Below are 24,551 nucleotides of genomic sequence, written 5' to 3'. Positions count from 1 at the left end.
TCTTTCTGTCTTCATTTTTGAATATGACTCAATCTGATGCAATCTGTTCATTCCTCTAATTATCTTTAATTATTCTGAAAACTTTCATATGTGGTCTTTAGTGTTGAGTAAACAGTTTGATTTAAACGTTACTCGAAAATCCATAAGATAAAATTGGTTCGGTCATCGTCTCATATTATTTGGTGTTGTCTAATTTCGCTTATATTCTGCCACACTATAAAAGGCTTATTTATTCTGGAAATAAGGTTACTTAATTCAATTATAATTATGATTAAATAGCTAATACACGTTACGTTTTATTTAGCTTCGCTGCTGAGTAAAGCTTCCGATCTGTTTTTGCTGCTTATTTTATTTTATTTTTTGGAATTACGGATAAAAAATTGGCAGGAAAACAAATCAGAAACTTTAAATGGTTTAAATAGATTGCTGTAATAAAGAAACCGTTAGTATCTTAGTTATTCTATCTATCAAAGGACCTGGATAGAAAGAAAACACCAATAGAGAGGACGTTTATTTATTGATAACGTCCTCTCTATTAGTGTTTTCATGTACACTGTTCCCACCGAACTGGTCATCATCATCATCATCATTCCTCCACTTTCCCTTAAATACAGAAGTAACGAACTGGCAATTAGTCAGCAGCCTCTATATGTTAACTATTCATTAATTAAACTAATTGCATCAACTTCTCTTTTTGCTTCTTTTTTTCACTCTTCGTGGAAAACGGCGTCAAACAGAGTCATACTATGATCTAAGATTACACCTAGCTGTTTAAGTAAAATTTCGAATGGTTTTTCTGGTTTTTAATCCCCCTATATTTATATACAGCTGAAGTAGTTATCGTTTTGCAACCTCTTCTGTGAGGAAACGATGCAAATAATTAACATTATTATGATTGTTTTATAAAATGATTTAAGCACCACAAGCATCCATAGGAAAGTATTAATATTTCGACGTAAAGACCAGAAACGAGATTTCATATCTGCACTATGTTTCGACTTTCATCTTTCAACTTTACAGACATAAGGGGAGAAGCAAAAGCTTTTCATATTCCCCGCTATCTTAAGAGAAATATTATGAGTAGAGAAAGTTTATGAGCTAATTGTTCACCCTGAGTGGGCTAGGAGATTAGTCCTCAGTGTTGAAGCTTAGGATGGCTTTAGGTCTTTTATGTTTGAAATAATCCATTGAGTTATAATCTGCAGCCAGTTGGGTCAGTTTGTTAGGGTGCACAGATGCTTTTGAAGAGAATTTGATTGCAATAGTCTGCATGAAAGTGTAAATATATGGGAATTTTGTGTCCTGGTGTAGCTGGACAGTTCGGATGAACCACTGGGCGCCCAGGATCATTCTGAGACATTTATTCTGGATATGTTGTCGTTTGAGAATATTAGAATTTGACGTATGACTCCAGGCCGGTGAAGCGTAGATGAATACTCAGCGGATAGAGCTGGGCTATGGGTTTTGATGTGTTTGCACAGAGAATCTAGATATGGAAGCTGAAAGTCAGTTTTCTGTCTAATATTACTCCAAGATATTTGATCTCGGTTTGCCACGGGATTTTCGCGTTGAAAAGGAGGATATCTTCTGTAGGAAGCAAAGATCTTCTAGAGAATAGGACGACTACGCTCTTCAGGGGATTCACTTGGAGTCGCCATTTGGTGAAATATTGTTCGATTAGCAGTACGTTTTCTTGCAGTTTCTTGATGGCTAGGTCCGACTTTAAAGATCTGGCCAATATCGCTATATCATCTGCATATAGACATTTAATTGAAGATAATGGGTTGTGTGGTATATCACACAAGAATGAGGAAAATAGAAGCTAGTAAGTATCCTTGTGGAACTCCAGCCAAGATGCGTTTTTGTGTTGAAACTACCCCACACATCCTGACTAGCATGCGCCTATCGTAGGCGCATACCAGATGATATCAGTTTGTATAGCAAACCATAATGCCAAACCTTGTCAAATGCACTGGCTATGTCAAGGAAAACAGCCCCAGTGTATTGACTCCAGTTAAAACCTGTGATGATGTATTCGAATAATATTTGTATTTGTTGCATGGTGCTATGAGATTGGTGGAAGCCAAACTGCTCCTCAGGCAGGATATTTAGTTGGAGTACTGAATCTTGGAATCTGGTAAGAACTACATTCTCGGCAATTTTGCTGAGATTTGAGATGATGTTGATTGGTCTGTAACATTGAGGCAATCTGGGATCTTTTCCAGGTTTATGGATTGGTATTATGTCCGTCAGTTTCCAGTAGGAAGTGAAATGTAGTAAAGGATGGAATTAATTATATTTGTCAGATGGACAATAGCTCTACGTGTAGAAGCTTTATTACCTTGTTAAAGATACCATCAGATCCAGGAGCCATTTTGTTCTAAAATTTCTTACTAATAGCATATATTTCAGCAGATGAGGTGGATGCAATTTGAGTGGAATATGTTAGAGCAGAAATGAGTGAACATCTGACGTTCTGGTGGATCTTGTATATATGGTTAAACTCGAGGTGATCGTATGCAGGTTTACATTGTTTTCAAGATGATTTTCTATAACTTCAGCTTTATCAGCATCAGTGTGGATGAGATCTGAATCTGTTTGGAGGGGGGGAAGGGGTTTATTTCTGTTTTTAATCTTTCGGATGAGATTCCGTATGGAGTAATTATCAGTAGAGATGAAGGTCAGTTTTTCATCCCAGAGTTGAGTTCTATGTGCTGTGAGGGCATCTCTCACTGCAGAGTTGAACCTGTTCAAAATACGTTTGTCTTGCAGCTCCCTGGTGTTGTGATATCTTTTTCTTGCCTTGTTTTTTTCTCTGATCAGATTCATAATATCTTCTGGCAAGTGGTTGGATTTGCAGGTAGTTGCAGGGGTAGTAACTGCTGCACAGGCTGCTGTAATCTGTTCTGTTAGATTTTTAATGGCTGTTTCAATTTCCTCTTTTGATTTTATGATGGGAACAGGACCGATATATTTTGGAAGTACCTTGGAGAGCAGTAGTAGTAGCAACACTTCTGACCAGATCAAGATCAAGATAACATAATTAATCATGACATGGTTAGTTGTTCATGTGAAGACGTCATTGTGTGTGACTTCAAGAGTTTGGAATGTTGGGAATTTCCCTGGGGCATATGTGTCAATGGCTTCAGTTCTTGTGTTTTGGTTCGCATATGGAATTATGGGTGATGGTAGAGATAAGGATTCGTGTCGTGATTGGTGGGACACTTCTGACAAGATCAAGATCAAGATAAGATAAGGAATCGTGACGTCATTGGTTGATAAGAAGATGATGTCTTTGTGTGTGTGTGTGATACTATGGGTTTGGAATGTTTGGAATTTCCCTCGGGGCATATGTGTCAATGACTTCAGTTCTTGTGCTTTGGTTTGCATATGGAATTATGGGTGATAGTAGAGATAAGGATTCATGTCGTGATTGGTGGGACAATTTTAACCAGATCAAGATCAAGATAAGATAAGGAATCATATTGTGGATGTTTGTTGTTATCGGATGATAACAACAAATGAGTCAAGTGGCTTTTCTGTTACTGAAATTTGTTCATCCAGTGCAGCTATCGTATTGAGTATTGTGTTGTGATGTTTTGTTTCCAGTAAAGTAAAATAATGAGTGATCCACAAAGTCTTTGAATATTTTTAGGTAATTACATGTTTCTATTTTTTTTCTGTAAATAATAATATTTCAGCAAATTAAAATATGCATTTATAAACTTAAATGAACAAAGATGTGTGATGTTGTTGTTGTGTTTTCCACAATGAAATTTTTACACGTTTATTTTCTATAGAATTTGATAAAAAAATCCCTAACTATATATACCTTAACGCAATTCTTTTTAAAAATAGCATCGTACTGTGCCAGATAACACAAATACAAATTTTAGGAATTGAGAAGACAGGATAAATTAATGTTCATACAATGTAACAAGAAGAAATTGAGAGAAAACTTTTATGGTGCTTTCAAAATAAAGAGAAGGTGCATTTTCTTTTCTTTTCTTTTCACATATCTGTATATGATAATACTTTAAAATTAAGTGACTGCAAGTCGAAACTTATTTAACAACTTTACCAACCATACTATTTTAGTGTAGGGAAATTAAAAAACTGAGGTCATAGCAAATAATAGAATTCTAGTTTTGTGAATAAAGTACAAATAAAGTGAAAAGTGAAAATTTAGTTACTATATTTGTAGAGGGATCCACCAGACTTTAAGAAAACACTCATTCCAAATACTAATGGCATGACTGTTAGAATTTGGTTATCTTACAGAGAGACAGTATATACTTTAACCCATCACATTACTAAAACTCTTAAAAAGTTTGGCATAGAAAATAAAAAGGTATTGTACCTTGTGCAGAAAGAGAAAATAGGATAAAGCAGAAATAGACAGAAAACATTTATGCTGTTTTCAAAAATAAAGGGAAAGTATATTTTTTTTCTTTTCACACAACTGTAGATGATAAAATTAAAATCTAGTGACTTAAGTGTGAGTCAAAACTTATTTCACAACTTTACCACCCATACATTCTAGTGATGGGAGAATTAAAAACAGAGCCCATAGCAAATAATGGAATTGTAATTTTGAATAAAGTACAAATGAACTGAAAAATGACAATTCTGTTCCTATATCTGTAGATGACGTCACCCAAGTAGAAAAACAGTCATACCAAATTCGAACAATATGACTGTTAGAATTTGATTATTTTATGGAGAGACTGTTGATATTTTAACCCATCATGTTACCAAACTCTTAAAAAAGGTTGGTGTAGAAAACAAGAAAAAAAATGGGAAAAAGAAAATTGCTAATGCTACCTATTAACAATGTTTGAGTTATCTGTAAACATTTCGTTCACATACTCAAACCCTAAACTTATAAAGTTTTGTATAGAAAAAATGTTTGTACTCTCCAGATAATGCAAATACAATTTTACCTTTTCCCACACAAAGTAATATAAGAATTTGGTTATTTTACAGAGAGACTGCAGATATTTTAACCCATCACATTACCAAACTCTTAAAAAAGCTTTGTGTAGAAAAGAAAAGAAGGTACAGTTTTCTTTTCTTTTTAAACATTTGTACATGATAAAAGTTTAAAAACATATGACTGGCAGTTTGTTTCTTCAAAACTTGACAACACATGCTATTCCATTATTTGAATTTGAATTATTATTATATTTGAATTGAATTATTTGAAAGAAAGAAAAATTTTTAATTTTTCTTTCTTTCGTTCTTTATTTTTTTTGATGGTTGACATTGTTGCATATTGTTTTCAAGAAACATGGTAACCCTGCTTTCATACATATGTTAAGTTTAATGTCTTTATTTTTGTTTAGTTAGGAATGTGAAAAAATCCTTGTAATGTAAAAAAAAAGAAAGAAAAATAAATAAATTTCAGTTACATAAGTAAGAAAGTAAGTTACGAGCTTTGGAATTAAAACGCGACTGTAAGCATTTGATGATTTAATATTTGAGCACTATAAAATATACATTTGTAACTTAAGGAACAAACATGTGCTGTTGTTGTTGCATTTTCCAACAAAAGTTTAAAAACATGTGACAGGCAGTAGAAACGTTTTTTTTTCGAAACTTAACACATAATATTCCATTAGGGGAACGAAAACAAAAAGTGGAGAAACTTATATCCTGTAATTAATTATTTTAGACATTTGTCTAATGCTAACTATTGACATTGTTTGAGATATCTGTAAACATTACGTTCACATGTTTGAAAACCACGAAGTACTAATCCCTAATAGAATGTTGGTGTCATAAGAACACAGAAAGACTGCGCAAACATTAAAAAGGAGGAATTTGAGTCATGAAAAGACACGTTGTACGTTTACCCAAACATATCATATAGTGTAAAGTTTTAAATGAACTAATGTTCCCACACTCAGAACGAGGACTGAAAACAAATGACTGGATATGAGTCACTCAGTTATCTACAAACAAGACTAATGAAATTAACAGGGTGGAAAAATAACACAAACACACACAGTTTATTTATTTATTTATTTTACTCAGTTATTCTGGTTATAATATGTAGTTAACTGAATTTTAAAAATAAAATTGAAAACAACCAATCATTTTAAAAAAAAAAAGAACCATATCAAAAAAAACTCCACATTGAGAGATGGGAAATTACCGATCGCTAGCAGATATATTAGTCACGAAAAGACAGTTTGAGCTTATACTCACCACCGTGGGAATAAAAACATAGCATAACCCCAATGTGAAGGAATTAATGGACTACCAAACGGACAGAAAATCTAAGGGAACAAAAGTCAAATAGCTTTTCAGGTTATTTACAGAAATTTCGTTCTTTCAAGCTTGTGTGTGTGTGTGTGTGTGTTGTTCTGTGGTGTGGAGATATATGCTTTAATTCAACTAATTTTGGAATATCTATTCGCATGAAGAAGAGTCATTCTGGAAAGACTGTAACTAAGTTTAGATTATCATTAGAATTTCTAGACTACATACAAAAATTCTCAGTAAGCAAAGAAACTCCAGAAGTCTGTGAAAAAGGAAAAAAAAACATAGCCATGAGAGAAGGAAAAACGAAACTCTCCAGTAACCTATAATGAAAAAAGAGTCACCTGCACGTCAGGTCTTGTGTTTGTGTATTTTGTGCTGTGAATATATGTAAAATCAGCAATTTGGAATATTCAGAAAACCTCGATATTTCCGGGATGTTCCATTCTGGAAAGAAATGTAAGTAATATCTGTGAAATAAATGTGTAAGCTTAAAAGAACAAACAGTGTCGTTGATGTGTTATGCATATTTAAGTAAGATCACTTTTCAAATCACAGAATTCACATACGATTTGTTTATGTATTTATTTATTGAACTTTAAGATCTTAATTTTAGACAAATCAAAATATTCGGATGAATTATGAATAAAATAAGAATTCCAATTCGAATATGAATATAGAATAAAATGTCTGAGCTATGACAAAAAAAGTGTGTGTTTGAGGGACACCAGCATATATTTAAATTATTCAGAAAAGCCTGATCACTGCCGCCATCACGACTCTACTCTAAGAATTCCCACCCTTTAACAGGAAAGAAGTACCCCAAACTGTTTTGGAAAATTAGTACAGCCATCTATAGACAACCAAGGACAAAACATGATGACAATGAAGAAACACGACACCTGGAATTTTCCAGGGTGGCACACTGTCACCGTTTGAAAATTCCAAGATAACCTATCTCAAAAACATCGCCCACAATTCCATAGCCAAACCAAAACATCATGTGATATCACAGAGAGACATGTTAAACCCACATATAGACCCACAATGCTACGCAAACCAAACATACCACGTGATATCTCTGACAGAAGGGGGGCCCCAGCGAAATTCCAAACATTCCACTTTATCTTATCACTTTCCATCACCCATAATGCCATATGCAAACCATTTACTTATCTACAACTCATAACAACACGCATCCACGACACGGACGTCACTTCCCCATTCACTCTACCTCTGTTTTGTTCATAGTATCCCACCAATCACGCCACGAATTCATATCCACTAATATCTTCCTTTTCCATTCAAAACAATAACGTCACTTATTTACAACTAACAATACGTCGCTTATTTACAACTAACAAATGACGTCACTTATCTACATCTGATAACAACAAACATCCACAACACTATTCCTTATCTTATCTTGATCTGGTTAAAAGTGTCCCCCAAATCATGACATGAATCCTTGTCTCTACCATCACCCATAATTCCATATGTGAACCAAAACACAAGAGCTGAAGCGATTGACACATATGTCTCCAGGTAAATTCCAAACATTACAAACTCATGACATCACACACAATGACGCAATAAAATGAACCAATCACGTCACGAATCCTTATCTTATCTTGATCTTGATCAGGTCAGAAGTGCGCCTACTACTACTAAGTGCCTTTCCCAAGGAATGAACGAGTGAGGGGGGGAAGAGTCAATTTTTCAAGGTTTCCCAATTTTAACCTTATTGGGTTGTGGTCTGATGATAGATCATTAATCGTCATTAAACTGTATTGGAGTCTGCTGTGCTGCAGTATGGCTATGTCCAGCACATCAGCCCAACCATAGGTGTTGTGATGGGTGAGGTCAGCAGGACCTATCAGAAGAAGGTTGGTGAAAGCAGCATAGTTTTTTAGTATATGTCCATTTTTGTTGGTGGAACGGCTATTCCAGGTTGAATGCTTGGCAATTAAATCACCTGTCTCAATGATAGGCTCTCCGCTATCGAATAAGGCGTTCAAATCCGAGAACAGTAATATTTTTTGTGGAGGATGATATGCTGCGAAGAATTTTAATTTGCCAGCAGAACTCGTGAGAATCTTAATGCCGGTGATCTCGAGGTTGGTGGCTGGGGGGATGTTAATGGAGTGATGAGAAATGAAATTTTTAATGAAAATAACAGTGCCTCCTCCTCTGTGGAATAGTCTATCGGCTCTGTACAGTTGCTATCCATAAATTTTGGGGTTGTCTGAGGGTCCCAGGTCCATTTCATTTAGTAAAGGGACATCTGGCTGATGTCTTTGAACGAAATTTTGAAGTTCTAAAATCTTACTCCTCAGGCCGTTCGCGTTCCACGCAATGATCTCTAGAGATTCTGGTTTTAATTTGTGAGTTCTGAGATGATGGTTTGTGTATCCTTTAGGAAGCTTTTCGTAGAAGAAGGTCAGGGGATAGATCTTCTAAAGTCCAGCAGCATATTTGCTAGAGAGGCAGTGATGATGATAGCTGTCAAATTGGATAGTGGAGCTAGTTGAATTGTTTCCTGGGTTAACTTTTTTACACGAAATACGTCTGCATATGTCTTTGTCTGATCTCAGCAGAATCAGACAAAATGCCTTTGTCTGATTCTGTTGAGATGATCTTTTAGAGATATCTGGTTGCAGAGGATGAGTTTCTGAGCGTTTTTGGATGACCATGGGAGACAGTTGAGTTGTGGTCTCTTGGATATATCTGCCATGGGGAGAGGAGAGTCTGCCTGCTTCCGTCTGCTTGTTTTTCGGGTTTTGGATGCATCCTCTATAGTTGGCAGTATGAGGGCCGCCGCAGTTGGCGCATTTTGCCAGAGTAGTTTTTGGTTTTGTACATGTGTTGGTAGGGTGGCGTTTTGCACACTTCAAGCATTTGAACTCTGCCTTACAAAGTCTCTGCCCATGACCGAATCTTTGGCATCTATTTCGTTCCGAGCCAAGAGAGAACGTATGGTATTGGATGTCGTTTGATTCCAGCTCTTTAGTTAGTTTTCTAAAGTCAGGCACAGTAGTAGGCTGAATCCTAACGCCATCGTCAGTATTTTTGGCTGAGATATATTGCTTGAGATATCTGAAGGTTTGACATGATGGATCTCAATGGTGTCCATTTCCTTTTTTTCCCCGTAGGACAATCGGAGGTACCCTCTCTTTGGGGGAGGCAGTGTGATCAAGGCTGGGGATGTCCTCCACCATACTTAAATCCATGAGAGGTTCAGTGTCAGAGGTTTTTCGTTTCTTACGAGTCCGAGTTTCATCGAAGTCTGTAGTAGGAGAAATCAACAAATCGAGTTTCTCCTGAGTCTGGGAACTATCTTCGCACTCTTCAATTTCATTTGGCAAACAGTAGAAATTAAGAGTGCCTGGCCAATCATTTTCAGCTTTTTTAGTATCTCTTTGAGAATGCTAATTAAACGTCATTTGGTGCTGAGTGAGTTAATATAAGCATCACCGTCCTCTTCCTCATGCATTGCGAGATATTTAGAAAGATAAATCAGCAATCGCGGTTAGGCCTAGTGAATTGGCCGGTATATAATTGGAGAATCACTTATCCGTGAGTGATTAGTTATGGTAAACGCAGGCACTTCCACAGCAAGCACAGACTTGTCTGGAAATTCTTACCAAAAATCAAATGTTCACAGACATTATTCGTGCTATTATCACTATTTTATGGATAAGCATAAGATCACCGAAAACTCTCCTGAAGCATCATCACGCTAATATGGATCTCGTCATCATCTGAACTATGACAATTGACAAGTGACATTTATGTCTTTAGGGGCGAAGCAAGATGCTTTTCATATTCCTCGCTATCTGTTGTGGTTACAGTGAGTGTAAAATTTATGAGCGGTTTGCTCGCCCTGATTGGGCATGGAGATTATGCATCGCTATAGCAAGTTAACATAGCTTTTGGTCTTCTATGTTTGGATATGTCCGTTGCCTAGTATACTGCAGCTTGCTGAATCAAATCGTTGGGGTGCGTGAACGTCTTTAGCAAGCACTTGGATGCTAAAGATTGTAGTAAAGAGAAAATATAGAGAATATTTGTATCTTTATGAAGTTGATTGTTTCTTACATACCACGGGGCGTTCAGAATCATTCTGAAGCACTTGTTCTGCACTCACTCGTTGTATTTTAATAATGTTAGTATTAGAGGTGTGGCTCCAGGCTGGAGAGGCATAGGTGATTATAGGACGAATCGTCATCTGGTATAGTTGATTCTGTTACTTAGCTTGCTATTTCTATTAATTACCGGTTAGATCTGAGCTATAGCTTTAGATGCCTTCGCGCACGTAGACTTGATGTGTTGGTTGAAAGATAGCTTTTTGTCGAGAATTACACCCAGGTGTTTTGTGTCTGTCTGCCAGGGAATTTTAGTATTGAATAGTAACACATCTCCTGCCGGAGACATTGGCCTTTTTGAGAAAAGAACAGCTGAGCTTTTCTGTGGGTTCACTTCCAATCTCCACTTAGAGAACCAACCCTACAGGTTTAGAATGTTTTTTTGAAGCTTTCTGGTAATGAAATGGGGTCGGAGAGATCTGGTTAGTATTGCTGTATCGTCCGCATACAGGGCCAAAATTAAAGAAATCGGATTGTGCGGGATGTCCGACCTGCTTATAGAAAACAGCAATGGAGCCAGTAGGTTTCTCTGCGGCACTCCAGCAAAGATATGGCGCTGGGTCGATGTAGGACCGTTGATTTTGACTTGCATTGATCTTTCTGAAGATATGAATGGATTAGATGGACCATTTTTAGTGAGGTATCGGCTGCGATAAGTTTGTGTAAGAGTCGGAAATGCCAGATTTTGTCAAATGCTTTGGATAGGTCTAGTAAAACAGTTCCTGTGCACTGGCGCCAGTTATACCTGGTGACGATGTATTCTACAATTCTGTGGATATGATGGGTAGTACAATGGTGTTGCCTAAAACCAAACTGTTCTTTAGGTAGGATGTTTAGGTCATTTACTGATGACCTTCTCGGCAACCTTACCGAGATTGGAGATGAGACTGATTGGACGATACTTTTGCGATAGGTGTGGGTCCTTGGGTTCAGAATCAATTCCTATATATAGGGATTACATCAGCCAGTTTCCAGGTGGAAGGAAAATAGTGAAATCTTAAGATTACATTTATTATACTGGTTAGGTGCACTACAACTTTTCGAGGCTGCAGCTTGTCAACCTATTTGAGATGCAGTCTGGTCCAGGAGCTTTATTGTTCTTAGGTCTTTTAATAATATCATATAATTCAACAGGTGATGTGGGAGCAATATGGTCAACACTGGTATCGGGGAGATTTAATGCATGCCTGACCCGTCTGTGGATTTTGTACAAGTGATTGAAATCTAAGTTGTTATAAGAAAGTTTGCACTGCTCCTTTAGTATCGCTTCTGCCTTATCTACATCTGTGTGAACTAAGCCCTGGTTTGAGATTATAGAGATCTGTTTTTATTTCTGATGTTTCTCAGCAATCCCCAGATAGATTGATCAATAGGTGAGATAGAGGCTAACTTTTTATCCCAAACTTGGTTTCTATGAGTTTTAAGTGCATCTCTTACTGCCCCATTCAATCTATTAACAACTGTTTTGCCCTGAGGAGCGCGAGTGTTACCAAATATCTTCCTAGCTCTGTTCTTTTCTCTGATCAGGTCCGTAATATCATCAGGCAAATGACCAGGCTTGGGAACAGGTTTGTGGAAGGTTGCAACCGTTATAGCGGACTTAATCTGTTGGGTGAGGCTAGTCAGTGCAGACCTGTCCCACATCATCTGCTGTGCATATGTGAGGGACAGGTCCAATTTGGTCCCTAAGTGCTTTAGACAATTTCTCCCACGATATGCCTGAGTGAGAGGGAGGAAACAGGCATTCTTGTTCTCCCAATTGCAGAAGAATTGGACTGTGATACGATGACAGCTCGTTTAGTGATTTAAGGCTCTACTGAAGTTTAATGTCTTGAATGATAGCTATATCCAAGATGTCATTAGTGCCAAACGTACTGAGATGATTTGGTTCGGTAGGTCCAGCCACAATAGCATAGTTTGACCCTGTGTAGTTGGAAAGGATGCGGTTATTTTTATTGGTAGATTTACTGTTCAAGGCAGGGTGTTTTGCATTGAAGTCTCCAGTGATAACGACTGGTCCTTTTACTCCAAGGATGGCATCCAGATCTGAGGTCAATAATGTCTTTAATGGAGGGTTGTATGCAGAAAAAATTTTAAGGTTTCCAATTGAGTTTGTGAGGACATTAATTCCTGTGATTTCGAGGTTGGTGGTTGTAGGGTTGGTTATTGAACGATGGTTGATATAGTTTTTGAAAAGGGTGGCTGTACCTCCACCTCTATACCCAAGTCTGTCGTTTCTGTAAATCTGATACCATCTGCTTTTTTGGTTGTCAGCATACCTCAGGTGCATTTCATTGATTAGAAATATATCTGGATTATATCTATTATTGAATTCCTGGATTTTTAACATTTTGTTTTGGATACCGTTGGCATTACAAGCGATAATCCTAAGCGAACATTGGGCGTTTTTTTTCCTATGCATCAGAGAGTGCAGATAATATGGATTGGGTTTGCTGTAAGAATCTTTTTGTAACACTTAGTAATGGATTTGAGTTGCTGAAATCCTGCAGCATGTTTGCAAGAGAAGAGGTGATAATAGCTGATAGATTTGAATGTGGATTAGCCATGTTCTGGGTTTGTACTATCTGTTTGGAGCGGGCCACATCAGCAAATGTTCTCGCTTGATGTTGAAGATTCATTTTCTTAAGGGGCTCAGTTAATGGTGTGCGAGCACCTGTTGTCATGTTCTCACTCTTGGAGGACTGAGGAGCCTGAACTTCAGGAACTCTCGCACTAGATGACGAGGTAGATTGATTATTTGGATCGTTCCATCTGTTTTGGGGTGATGTATACACCCTTTATAATTAGCAGGGTGAGGACCCCCACAATTAGCGCACTTAGCCAGGGTAGATTTTGGCTTGGCGCAGGTGTTTGTGGGGTGATTCTCGCCACATTTTAGGCATCTGTACTGAGCTTTGCATAGCTTTTGGGCATGGCCAAATTTTTGCCATCTGTGGCACTGCCCAGAAGATGCTCTTTTTCTCAATGGTTCTGGGGTGATTTTAAGTCCAGAGATTGATTTTAGATTGTATATGTCTTTGTAAATATTATGAATTTCTACTAAGACTAGAGGTATAGGTGTCTTATTTGATCTGAACATTCTAGAAATCTTTATGGGAGGTAGATCGTATAAGTTGAGGTCAGTAACTATTTCATCCGTGTCAATATCCTCGGAGACTCCTCGTTGGACCAATTTCAGATTTTTTTCGGAGGCAAGTGAAAATGTGTGATATTGTGTTCCTCTTGCGTCCAGCTCCTTTGTAAGATTTCTATAATCAACCATCGTGTGGGCTGAATTGTTATGTCCTCATCTACATTTTTAGCAGATCTATAACTTATTTGTAAGTTAGCCATGATGGTTCTTAGTGTTGTTCATTCTCTGCTTTTCCCTTAGGATAATAGGTGACACCTTTGCATTGGGGGAGGCAGAGGGATCTGAAATGGGAGCGTCTTCATCCATACCAACATCATTTGTTGGCTCAGTAGCGAGAGTTTTTCGCTTCTTACGAGTGTGTATCTCTCCTTGATCAAAAGGATTGGATGTAGAGACAACTAGAATGAGTTTTTCTTCCATCTGAGGAGAGTCTTCGTTTTCCTCAACGTCGACTTCAGGTGAAGAATATAAGTTTAAGTAGCCAGGCCAATCTCGTTCAAGTTTTGAGAAGCTTTTTGACAAAAGTGAGTGCTAGCCCTTTATCGAGTGATTCAATAATGATGCAGGGGTCGATCATGCTAGTAGGCCATGTCAGCTTGAACTTCTTTTGGAGTTTATTAATGAGTATAAGAGCCGGCTCTTTATCGAACAAATCACTGAATACGTCTAGGTCAGGCACGTTCATATCGATTTAATTGCGTGTCAGCGCTAGTAGAAATCCCGCAGGTCTAAAGACCTGCCAGCTGAAATTTTGTAGAATATCCCGCAGCCGCAAAAGACTGCCAGCAATACCAAGCGTAGGCTAAACGAAGCAATAGCAATTAAATTGCATTTAAATCAAAGTCTTACCTTGTGCTCAAACGATATTACTACACTCTAAATAAACTATTTATATAAAATATAAATAGTTTATTTAGAGTGTAGTCACGAATTTCAGAAATCCTGCATTACGTTAATATCCTCGCGCATACTAATAATACTAGTAGCGCACAACTTTTATAGCTGCTCTTATTCAAACAATCCCTATCAAAAAATAATAAGACTAGTAGCGCACAACTTTTATAGCAGCTCTTATTCAAATAATCTCTATCAAAATATAATAAGAATGAAATCAATCTAAACTATGTTGCGCGAATAGATTTCTAAGTAGTAAATTTATTTTTATTTTAGTAAGGTGTATTTCAGTTATTATATGTAAAAAGTTATTTTTATATATTTTCATTTCATATTTTGATTTTCTAAATTATTTTTAATATACAAAAGTTTTAAATAAATTTTAGCTCTGAAAAATTATTTAACTTAAAATAGACTGTTTCTCAGATTTGTTTCAGAGAGGTAACATGCTCAAGTTGAAATAAGCTGTTGTAAGAACAAAGAAAAACCTGTTCACAAGTCAACAAAACAGCCAAACAAAAACGATTATCCAAAAGGTTAGACTCTTAAAGAAGTTTCGTAATTAGCTGAAATGAAGGGGGTATCTTACAAAAAAAGGGGAAAAAACTGAGATGATAGATGATCGCAAGATGACCCTTGCTATACTGAGAACACCTCTTTAGTTCATCGGTGATTCTTCTTCTCTTCCACATGTACGACATCTGTACTCATCAGCTAATTAGGCTTTTCTGAAAAGTCATTGTTCTTTCGTTATAATGAAGTTAACTTTTTTTTTATTATTTTTTGAGGTGGGGGATTGTCATTGTCCTTAGTTTCAGATACATCGGAACAATGGTTTAAAATTACAAATTGCAGCGGTAACAGCGTTATCAGAATTTGACCTATATAGAATACGGATGTTATTCCTTCAGCTATTTATGTTACGTCCGCGCGGTTAGCCTAGTGGCTTAGCGCTTCGCAACTATATGCCTGGGGAAGGAGTGTCCTAGGTTCGATTCCCGTCGAAGACGTGAGGAGCTCAAAGATCTTCCTCAGCCATAGTTAGCCGGTCTTGGGCGTGGACAGCAGGGTTTTTTCCCTAGTTTATCTGGGATTTTTCATCCCGCAAGCAGGCAAACCGGCCCCGTGAACACACACACGGATAAAGTCAGAAATATATCGCCCTAGAGGATGCAGCAGAGGAGTGGTGAACCGGCTGCATTAATACGCCAGTAACCTCTCATTAGGAGGGGAATCAACTGGTCCCAGACGGATGAGGATAGGAGGAGGATTTATGCTGCGCAAAAACTGGGAAGGAATTTCCTAAAATTCCTTTCACCATTTAATTTTATTTATTTACATTATTTACATCTTGGTAATTGTTGCCATAGTAACAACTTTCTCTTAATTGCTTAAGAAAAAAATATACCGACGAGCCGCTTCAGTAACCATAACTTTAACAGGATAAGGTAATTAGTTTCATGCCTTAGTTTTCTATACAAGTATATTTGCTTCTGAATGTGAATTAGTGTGTTTGAGTGTATGCTTTGTTCTTCCACTCACACTGGCATTGGATATTTATAATTGCTTTAGGTGGAGGAATTCTAGTCCCGCTTACTAGAAGCCGGAAATGGCTTGGAAAAGTTCTGTGTTTCTCTTGAAACAATGGAAAGGACAGAATGGGGAAGGCTTTTGCTAATGATAGAAGAAGAGTTGAAGCCAAAAAGGGTAGAAGTGCCTCAAGAGGGCCGGTATTCAGAGGACAGTTCATTTGCGGCTATTTGGTTTGAGATTGAGATCAACGAAATATGTAATCGATTGCTGTTATAATCCAAGGGGTATAAGGCAGAATGTAGATGATATGCATTGGCAAATTTTCATAATGAGTGAAGGTCGAGTAATTATTATGGGGATTTTAACTATGGGGGGACAGAGATTCGGAGAAGGAATGGTCACAAGAAAGGAAGGAAATGGAGTTTATACAGTAGCGAAGAGATTACTACCTAAGACAGCATGTAATGGAAGAGATTAGAGTGTTGGATCTGGTCATAGCATTGGAGAACATATCAATAAGCAATTTAATTACACTGTCTCCACTTGGGGGAAAGCGATCATGTAGTCTTGAGTTGGGAGATTGTATGAAGTGCTTAATATTCTGTTAAGAAGGAATATGTGAAATCAAAAGGTAGATGATTATGACAAGCGAAGAAGTCAGCTTTCGGTAGTGCTATGGCATGAGAATTTGAAGGGGAGAAATGTTGATGGTGCGTGGAAGATTGTCAAAGTGTTTAAAGAAAGCAGTATCTCCAGTGATAGGAAGATAAATCAAGTAGGAGTAAGATGGATGAATAGTACTATTAAGCAGAAGTTGCGGTAGAGAAAAGGTTATGGAGGAAGTATAAAGAAAAAGGTGATCGACATACCCATGGCCTTCCTTACCCTTATGATAATGAGAGGAATCTGGCTAATGAGTCCAAAAGAAATCTTAAAGAGTTATTTCGCTATATGACAAGTGAAAGTAGGAATGACCATGGAAGGATGTCTTTAAAATGTTTTTTGATGATAGGGAAATAACAGATGCAAACCAATTAGTTGAGTGACTTAGTGATCATTTTGCAAAAGTCTGCCATCTTGGTTGTGATATTGTAGTGCCCAATGTGTCACTGACTGATGAGAGTCTAGAGATAGAAGAAATAAAAATGCTTAATATATTACAGAACCTTAATGCTAATACATAGGGTTAGATGGCATATCGGCCCATGTGTTAAGAAATTGTGCAAAAGAATTAGCATCTCCTCTGACCAAGCCGTTTGGTTTAGGCCTCAGTTCTGGTAAAATTCCAACAGAGTGGACAGAGAGGAAAAGTAATTCCACTGCATAACGGAGGTTCCAAGACAGAAGTAGCAAATCATAGGCTAAACAGAATATCAGGAATGGTGGTTAAAGTTTTGGAAAAAGTGATAAAAATTAGAATTCAGGAGTGGGTGAACAGAAATATGATACTTTATAAGGGATAACATGGTTTTGTGAAGGGTAAGTTTTGCTTTAGCAACTTACTTTGTATAATAAAGTAAGAGTGGAGTTGGATAAAAGAAATCATTACTCAGTGATACTGTTGGACTTTGCAAAAGCATTTGACAGGATCCCACACGGAACTCTCTTGCATATATTGGACAAATGGGAATGGATTGCAAAGGTTGCCAAAAACCTCGCATCACGCGGAGATAGGGAAGTTATTGTTCCACTTTATAAGGCATTAATAAGGCTACATCTAGACTATTGCGCACAGATCTATTCACCTGGATTTCTTGCTGATGAAGAAATGGTGGAGAGGATGTAGAGGCGAGTTACAAAGATAGTTACAGGTCTCTCGAAAGTTTACTATGAGAAAAGATTAAAGGTCTGTGGGCTCCAAAAACTGTCTGATAAACGCAAAATGGGATATGATAGAAGCATATAAATTATTAAAGGGGTTTTATAAGATTGATACTGATGACTTTTTTTTCTGAACAGTGCAGGAAAAGAGAGAACGTGGGGTCATCTGTGGAAATTGTGTAAAAGTGTGGTTTACAAGGTGTTAGAACAAAATCTTTTCCTTGGAAGGCGGTGAATGTGTGGAATGCATTGCCAGAGGTGGTTGTGCATGCCTCGTCTGCTAATGAATTAAAGAAGTATGAATTAAAGAGCTATTATGAATTAAAGAGGTATTGTATGGTCAGATTGTCAATCTAGCTTCTTTACGATAAGTCTTCTGACTCCATGTAGACATAATACAGCATTACTTGGAACAGTCCATATTTTACGACGCTACCTGACGGACTATTCTTAGATTCTTGGATAGAATCTGAATTGTTCTGCATCACCAGTCAAATTTTGTTTATATGATACCTTGTTTTAACTGTGTATCAATTATTTGAATAAAATAATAATAATAATAATAATAATAATAATAATAATAATAATAATAATAATAATTTTAATAATTTTTAATTACATATGATACAACATTAGATAGATTTGTTTACATATGAATACATACATTAGATGCATTTGATTACATTAATACATACTTGATTACATATTTTTCTTTTAAAAAAATTCAATCTTTTTTAAATTAAAATTATGATTAGTATTGTGATTACATATTTACAACATAAGATTACCTATTTACAACAGGTTTAATTCTGTTTTTTTTTGTTTTTTTTAACGATGAAATTCATAGAGATTTTTTTTCTTTTCTGTTTTTTTGTATAATGTATTAATAATAATAATATAGCATTTATTCATTTAACAATGAGTTATATATATATATATTTACAATTTTGATTTTTTTTAGTATATGTAAATGCTATATTTCATATAGCACTTAACTAGTATATGAAATGTGATATATGTTTTTTTTTTTTTTTTTTTTAAATCTTGGGAAAGATGTAAATTCTCAGATTTCATCCTCGTAGCTTATTTGTAAGCTTATCTGATGATGACACCAGTTATTTATTATTTATTGGTTTGTTTTCTGTGTTGGGAAGTTATGAAATCAAACCTATGTTTAATAGGTTTGATTTCCACTGCAGCCGTTGATTGTGAAATTCGCCAAGGCCACGCACACACACACACATACGATAACTTAGAATGTCTTGATACGTCGCTGAAGTGGAAGTTTGAACGAATATATTGTGTTTCATTAAGTTTGTATGGTATTTTGGGTGCGTGTTTCTTGTTCATAGTACGCCCTTAGAGCTATTTTGAGGCTATTGTAGTTTGTAAGGTTTCTGTATTCAAAAGGTAATTTGTTTATCATTCTGGGATGTAGAAGTTTCGCGTGGCCTTCCCACAGTGATCATTGTATTTATATGTGATATAATTAGTTGTCTGAGATCTTGTTATACGGTATGTATTTCTGACTGTCCTGTAGTTGGCATCGAAATAATGCAAAGCTGCATAGTGGTATAAGTGTTTTGCTGTCAGTATGTTGAATTCTGACAATGCAGTGTATATAAAGTCGATATTGTCTCTTTGTTCTTAGAAGATCAGTTTTATCATTTTGCACTGTAGCGACATTAATCTATTTAATTTGTAGGGTGCACAGAAAGCATACGTTGTTATAGCGTATCTTAGTATATTTTGGCATAGTGCTTTGTATATTAGTGTTTTTAAGCGTGTGGGAACTGTCTTTTAACCTGTAGAGTTTGCCACTTATTGTTCGGAGTTTGTTGTGTAGATGGTTTATGTGGCTATTCCAGTTCATATCTGATTCGAAGTAAATTCCAGGTATCGTATTGTTTCAACCTGAGTGATTGTAGTGGTTTTACTGTTCTGCGTGTTTTTTATGTTGGAAAGTGGATGTTGGATAGTTATATATTTGTTATCAACTGGTCGAGTCAGTGGATTTCTGAATATCATTAATTTTGTCTTTTCTGAGTTTAGATGTATGGAGATTTTGGTGAGCCAGTCTATGAGCAGATTTATGTCATGTTGCATATTTGTTATATCCATCCATGGATATTATTATTGCTGGATGGATATTATTGCTGTATCGTCTGCACCTATCTTACCTTTGAGTGGTAACTGATGAATATCGTGCTTGTAAATGTTGAATAGAGTTGGGGGAGAGTACAGCTCCCTGTGGCACTCCACAGGTTACTGGTCGCTCTCTACTTCAGTTTGACCCGATAGGTGTGATATGCTTTTTAATTTGGAGGTAGTTTGTAAACCACCTGTGCAGAGGCCAATCTATTCCAACATGCCTCAACTTTTCTAACAAGGTTTGATGTGTAAGTGTATGAAATGCTTTAGTTAGATCAATAAAGACTACCATAGCAATTTTATTTTTGTCTAAGGCGGTATTAATTGTCTGTAAAGTCTTCCAAGAGAGACGTTGTTCCCTTATTTTTCTGAAAATCGTATTGTGTTTTGGGGATAATATGAAAGGTCTCTGTGTATGCTGTGAGTTTCTTCAGCACGATCCGCTCCATAATTTGATTGATAATTGGTAATGTTGCTATGGGTGTAATTGCTGATTAAATTTCTTTTTCCATGTTTGTATATGGGAGTCGTTAGTATACTTGGTATCTGTCCTGTTTTAAATATATTTTATTTATTAATTTTAGTAGGATAGGGCCTAAGCTAGTTGCATGCTGCTTGATATCCTTAAATCTTATAGCATCAATTCCTGTGCCTTTGTTTGGTGTGATTTGATATATTACAAAGAGAAGTTCAGCTTATTTTATGGTTGGAAACCATAATGTGTGTTTTGATTGTGGTCCAAGCGGAGGATCACGTTTTGTGATTGGGGAAATATTTCTGCGTAGTTCTTGTATAGAGTCTGCAAAGTATTGGTTAAAGTCACCTGCTAGTTATTCGGTAGGTTTTGCGTCTTTCATGAAGCTGTGTTTTATGGTTTCAGAGAAAGTGGTGTTGGGAGCACAATCTAGCATCTCGTTGATCAGATGCCAGGTTTGTTTCATGTTGTTTTCTGCAGAGGTTAATTTGCCTCTGTAGTAGTTTCTTTTTAGATTTCATATTTGTGTTGTAATAATAATAATAATAATTTTTTTTTATAAATTACATACAATAATAATATTTACAATATTTATAATAAGGATTATACAGAATTTTTGAATTTAGAATATACAGAATTTTTGAATTTAGAATATACAGAATTATTATAATAATAATAATAATAATAATAATAATAATAATAATAATAATAATTTATTTATTTTATTTATTTATTTATTATTATTTTTTTTATGTCTCAGATGAATTGCATACATAGTTGCTGTAGTAATTATATATATATATATAATATTTATAACGCATTACAAGTGTGTATAACAGATACTTGCAAGTTAATAATTTTCTTCCTCGAAGCTTAGCAGAGCTTATCTGAGGAAGATAATAGATGATAGAAGTGGTGGTTTCATGGTTATGTTCCTATACTGGTCACAAGCCAGGTGTTGATTTTACTGTTTGTCTACGTGCTTGGAAGACTCTAACTGCTATTACAGTTTAACTTTTTTTTTTTTTTTGTGCAAATAGGGTTGGATTTAGACATGGTGTGTTTGTTTCTTTGTGTTCTTGTAGTAATAGTTTTTGAGAGGGGGGTTTGTCATAGGTTTGTGTGTGTGTGCATGTGTGGTGGGGGAGAGAGAAACAGGAATTGCTCTAATTTTCATTCTCGCTATAATATTTATATCGTGTTTTCATTCTATAATATTTATATCGTGTTTTCATTCTCGCTATAATATTTATATACTACAATAATAATAATAATAATAATAATAATAATAATAATAATATTTTTTTTAATAATTTTTTTATTGCTAAAATATTTATACATACAATAAACATCTTGTGTGACATTGCACCTTATAATTTTACAGAGTTTAGCAATTCCTAAGTGCTGCAATTCCTACATTGGATTTCAATTAAAATTTTTAATAACACTTTTTTTCCTTTATATTATGTATTTACAACACATGTTCTTCTAATATTAACAATGAAGATTAAACAGACGGTTTTGTATAATTTTTTATTTTTTATTTTTTTTCAAGTTTGAGAAAGAGTGATTATACATACAAATTTCTGCATTTGCTTATAAGGATTACTTGTGGATGAGTGAGGCAAGTTAATCCCACCTATTTCGAAGCTTGGGTTAGCTTTTATGAAGAGAGTGGGATTTAGCCTTCACTATTTGTGTTGTTGCTACTGTTTATGTATGGGATGTAGGCATTGGATGCTAGTGATTTGTGATGTGTATACTAGTGTTAATGGTTTCTTAACTTTGTTGGTATATTTTCCAGAGTTCGTTTTTTAATGTTCTGTAGTTATTTACGTGTGTTATCTTTCTTGGTAGGTTGTTGAGTCGCGTGGGTATCTGATGTGATCTCACAAAAGAACCGTATGAGTTGTTGAAGTGTGTGGGGATGTAGAGAGTTGTTGTAGGTCGTGTTATACGATATATGTCTCTGTTGTTTAGAGAGGTGATGTTGAAGTAATTCCTTGTTGATATCATGTAGTGTTTCAGGTTTTTAATGCTCAGAATTCTGTGTATCACCATGTGCTTGTCGGCTATTGGTTGTTGCGTGTAAGGTGTCCAGATCACTGTTGACACGATTTTCCTGTGTAGTGTTTCTAATTTTGTTAGGTGGCTGTTTGATGTATTTGCATAGACTGTTATTCCGTATCTGAGTAGGGATTCGCAGATACCGTGAGATAGGAGTTTTTTTATGTTGGGTGGAATAATGTCTTTAACTTGGAAGAGTTTTGCTGCGATGATCCGGAGTTTGGTGTGTAGGTATTTTATATGTTTTGTCCATTTAAGGTGGGAATCTATATATAGACCGAGGTATTTTCCGTGTGTTACAGGTTTGATTTCGGAACATTGGCAGGTATTTTTGTTGTTAATGCAGCGGTATGTGTGACAATTTATCGATAGTGATGCAGGGCGTATGATTCTTGAGTTGTGTATTATCAACATCTGTGTTTTGGTGCCGTTGATTAGAATTGCGTTTTGGTGGAAGTATGTTGTGATTTCATTTAGGTCTTGTTGTGCTTTGCAGAGAGCTGTGTTAATGTCTGTGTGGATTGCTAGTAGTGCAGTGTCAACTGCGTATTGAAATATTTGACTTCTTATGGATATGTTATGAACATCGTTAATGTATATGTTGAATAGAGTGGGTGATAATATGACATCTTGTTTTACTTGTATACTCCGACTATGACATGTACCTATTTTTGTTACTTGTGTTCTGTTTGAGAGGTAGTTCTTGAACCATGTATACAGTATTCCTCTTATACCTATTGGGTATAGTTTGGTGAGTGGTATGTCATGTTCAAGTGTGTCAAATGCTTTAGTTAGGTCCAGCAGTATAAGGACGGCGTCCTTGTTTTTGTCGAGAGCTTTGTTTATTGTGTCGGCGATGTCTTCTAATAAAGTAATGGTACTTTTTGTTTTCTGAAAGCCATATTGGTTTTGTGAGATGATGTTGTACTTCTGTAAATAGTTCTGTAGTCTGATGTGTGTTATTTGTTCTAGAATTTTTGAGATGACTGGTAGTGTAGCTATTGGTCTGTAGTTCTGAGTATCGTTTCTTTTGCCGTGTTTGTATATTGGCGTAATTACTGCAGTGTTTAGTTGTTGTGGAGTAATGCCTGTGTCGAATATTATGTTCACGAGTTTCAAAACTATTGGATTTATTTGTTCAAAGTGTGTTATAAAGTCTGTGAGTCTTATTTTGTCTATTCCTTGAGTGGTCTTTGGTTTTAGTTGTAGGATTGCTTCTTTCAGTTCCTGTTTTGTTATGGGTGTAAAATACATCGTTTGTTGTTGACTTTGCGTCGGTAATTTTTTGTTGATCGTTGTCAGTTTGTCTTTTGATTTGTATGATGTTGTTTGTGAAAGCATGGTTGAATGAGTCTGCTAGTTCCTCTTGGTTTGTGCCCGGACCGAAGCTTTTTGCAATAAAATATTGTGCTGAAGTTTTCTTTTTTCGGGTTACTACTTCGTTGAGTGTAGCCCATATTCGCTTAATGTTGTCGTTATATTCTATGAATGTTTGGAAGTAGTAGCGTCTTTTTTCCTTACGAAGTTTTGTTGTTAATTTATTTCTTCTGTTTTTGTATAAGGTTTGTAAATATGTGTTACTGGGTGACCTTTTAAGTTTTTTTCCATAGATTTTCCTTTACAGTAATAGTATTTAGTATGTCGTCATTTATCAGTGGTTTGTTGTCTGTTTTTCGCCGCTTTTGTGTAGGTTTTGTTGCTTTTTTTGTATATTTCTGTGAGCATTAGTTGAAAATTCTCGTATAATATTACAGAATCGTTTAATTTAAGTAGGAAATTCCAGTCTGTATTGTTTACTTGGTTATCGACAATGCTCTTTATATGATCGAATTAATTTTGTCGACTTTCGTGGTGGTGGGAGGGGGGGTAGGTAACGTAATAGAACGAAGTTGAGACAAAGTAGTGATCAGCAATTTTTACGTTAATTACTGATGATGTATATGTATGGATGATAGCCCGTATGTTGATTTTATCAATGCATTGTTGTGTTAGTGAGTTATTGAGTATTTCTTCTCTTGTTGTGTAGTTAATGGTAGGGTTCATGTTG

This window comes from Typopeltis vanoorti, chromosome 7 (assembly GCF_054136105.1).
Source record: "Typopeltis vanoorti isolate ZY-2024b chromosome 7, IOZ_Tvanoo_1.0, whole genome shotgun sequence".
Taxonomy (NCBI): Eukaryota; Metazoa; Arthropoda; class Arachnida; order Uropygi; family Thelyphonidae; genus Typopeltis; species Typopeltis vanoorti.
The sequence above is the reverse complement of the archived record's forward strand: the minus strand, read 5'-3'. Positions refer to the sequence as shown.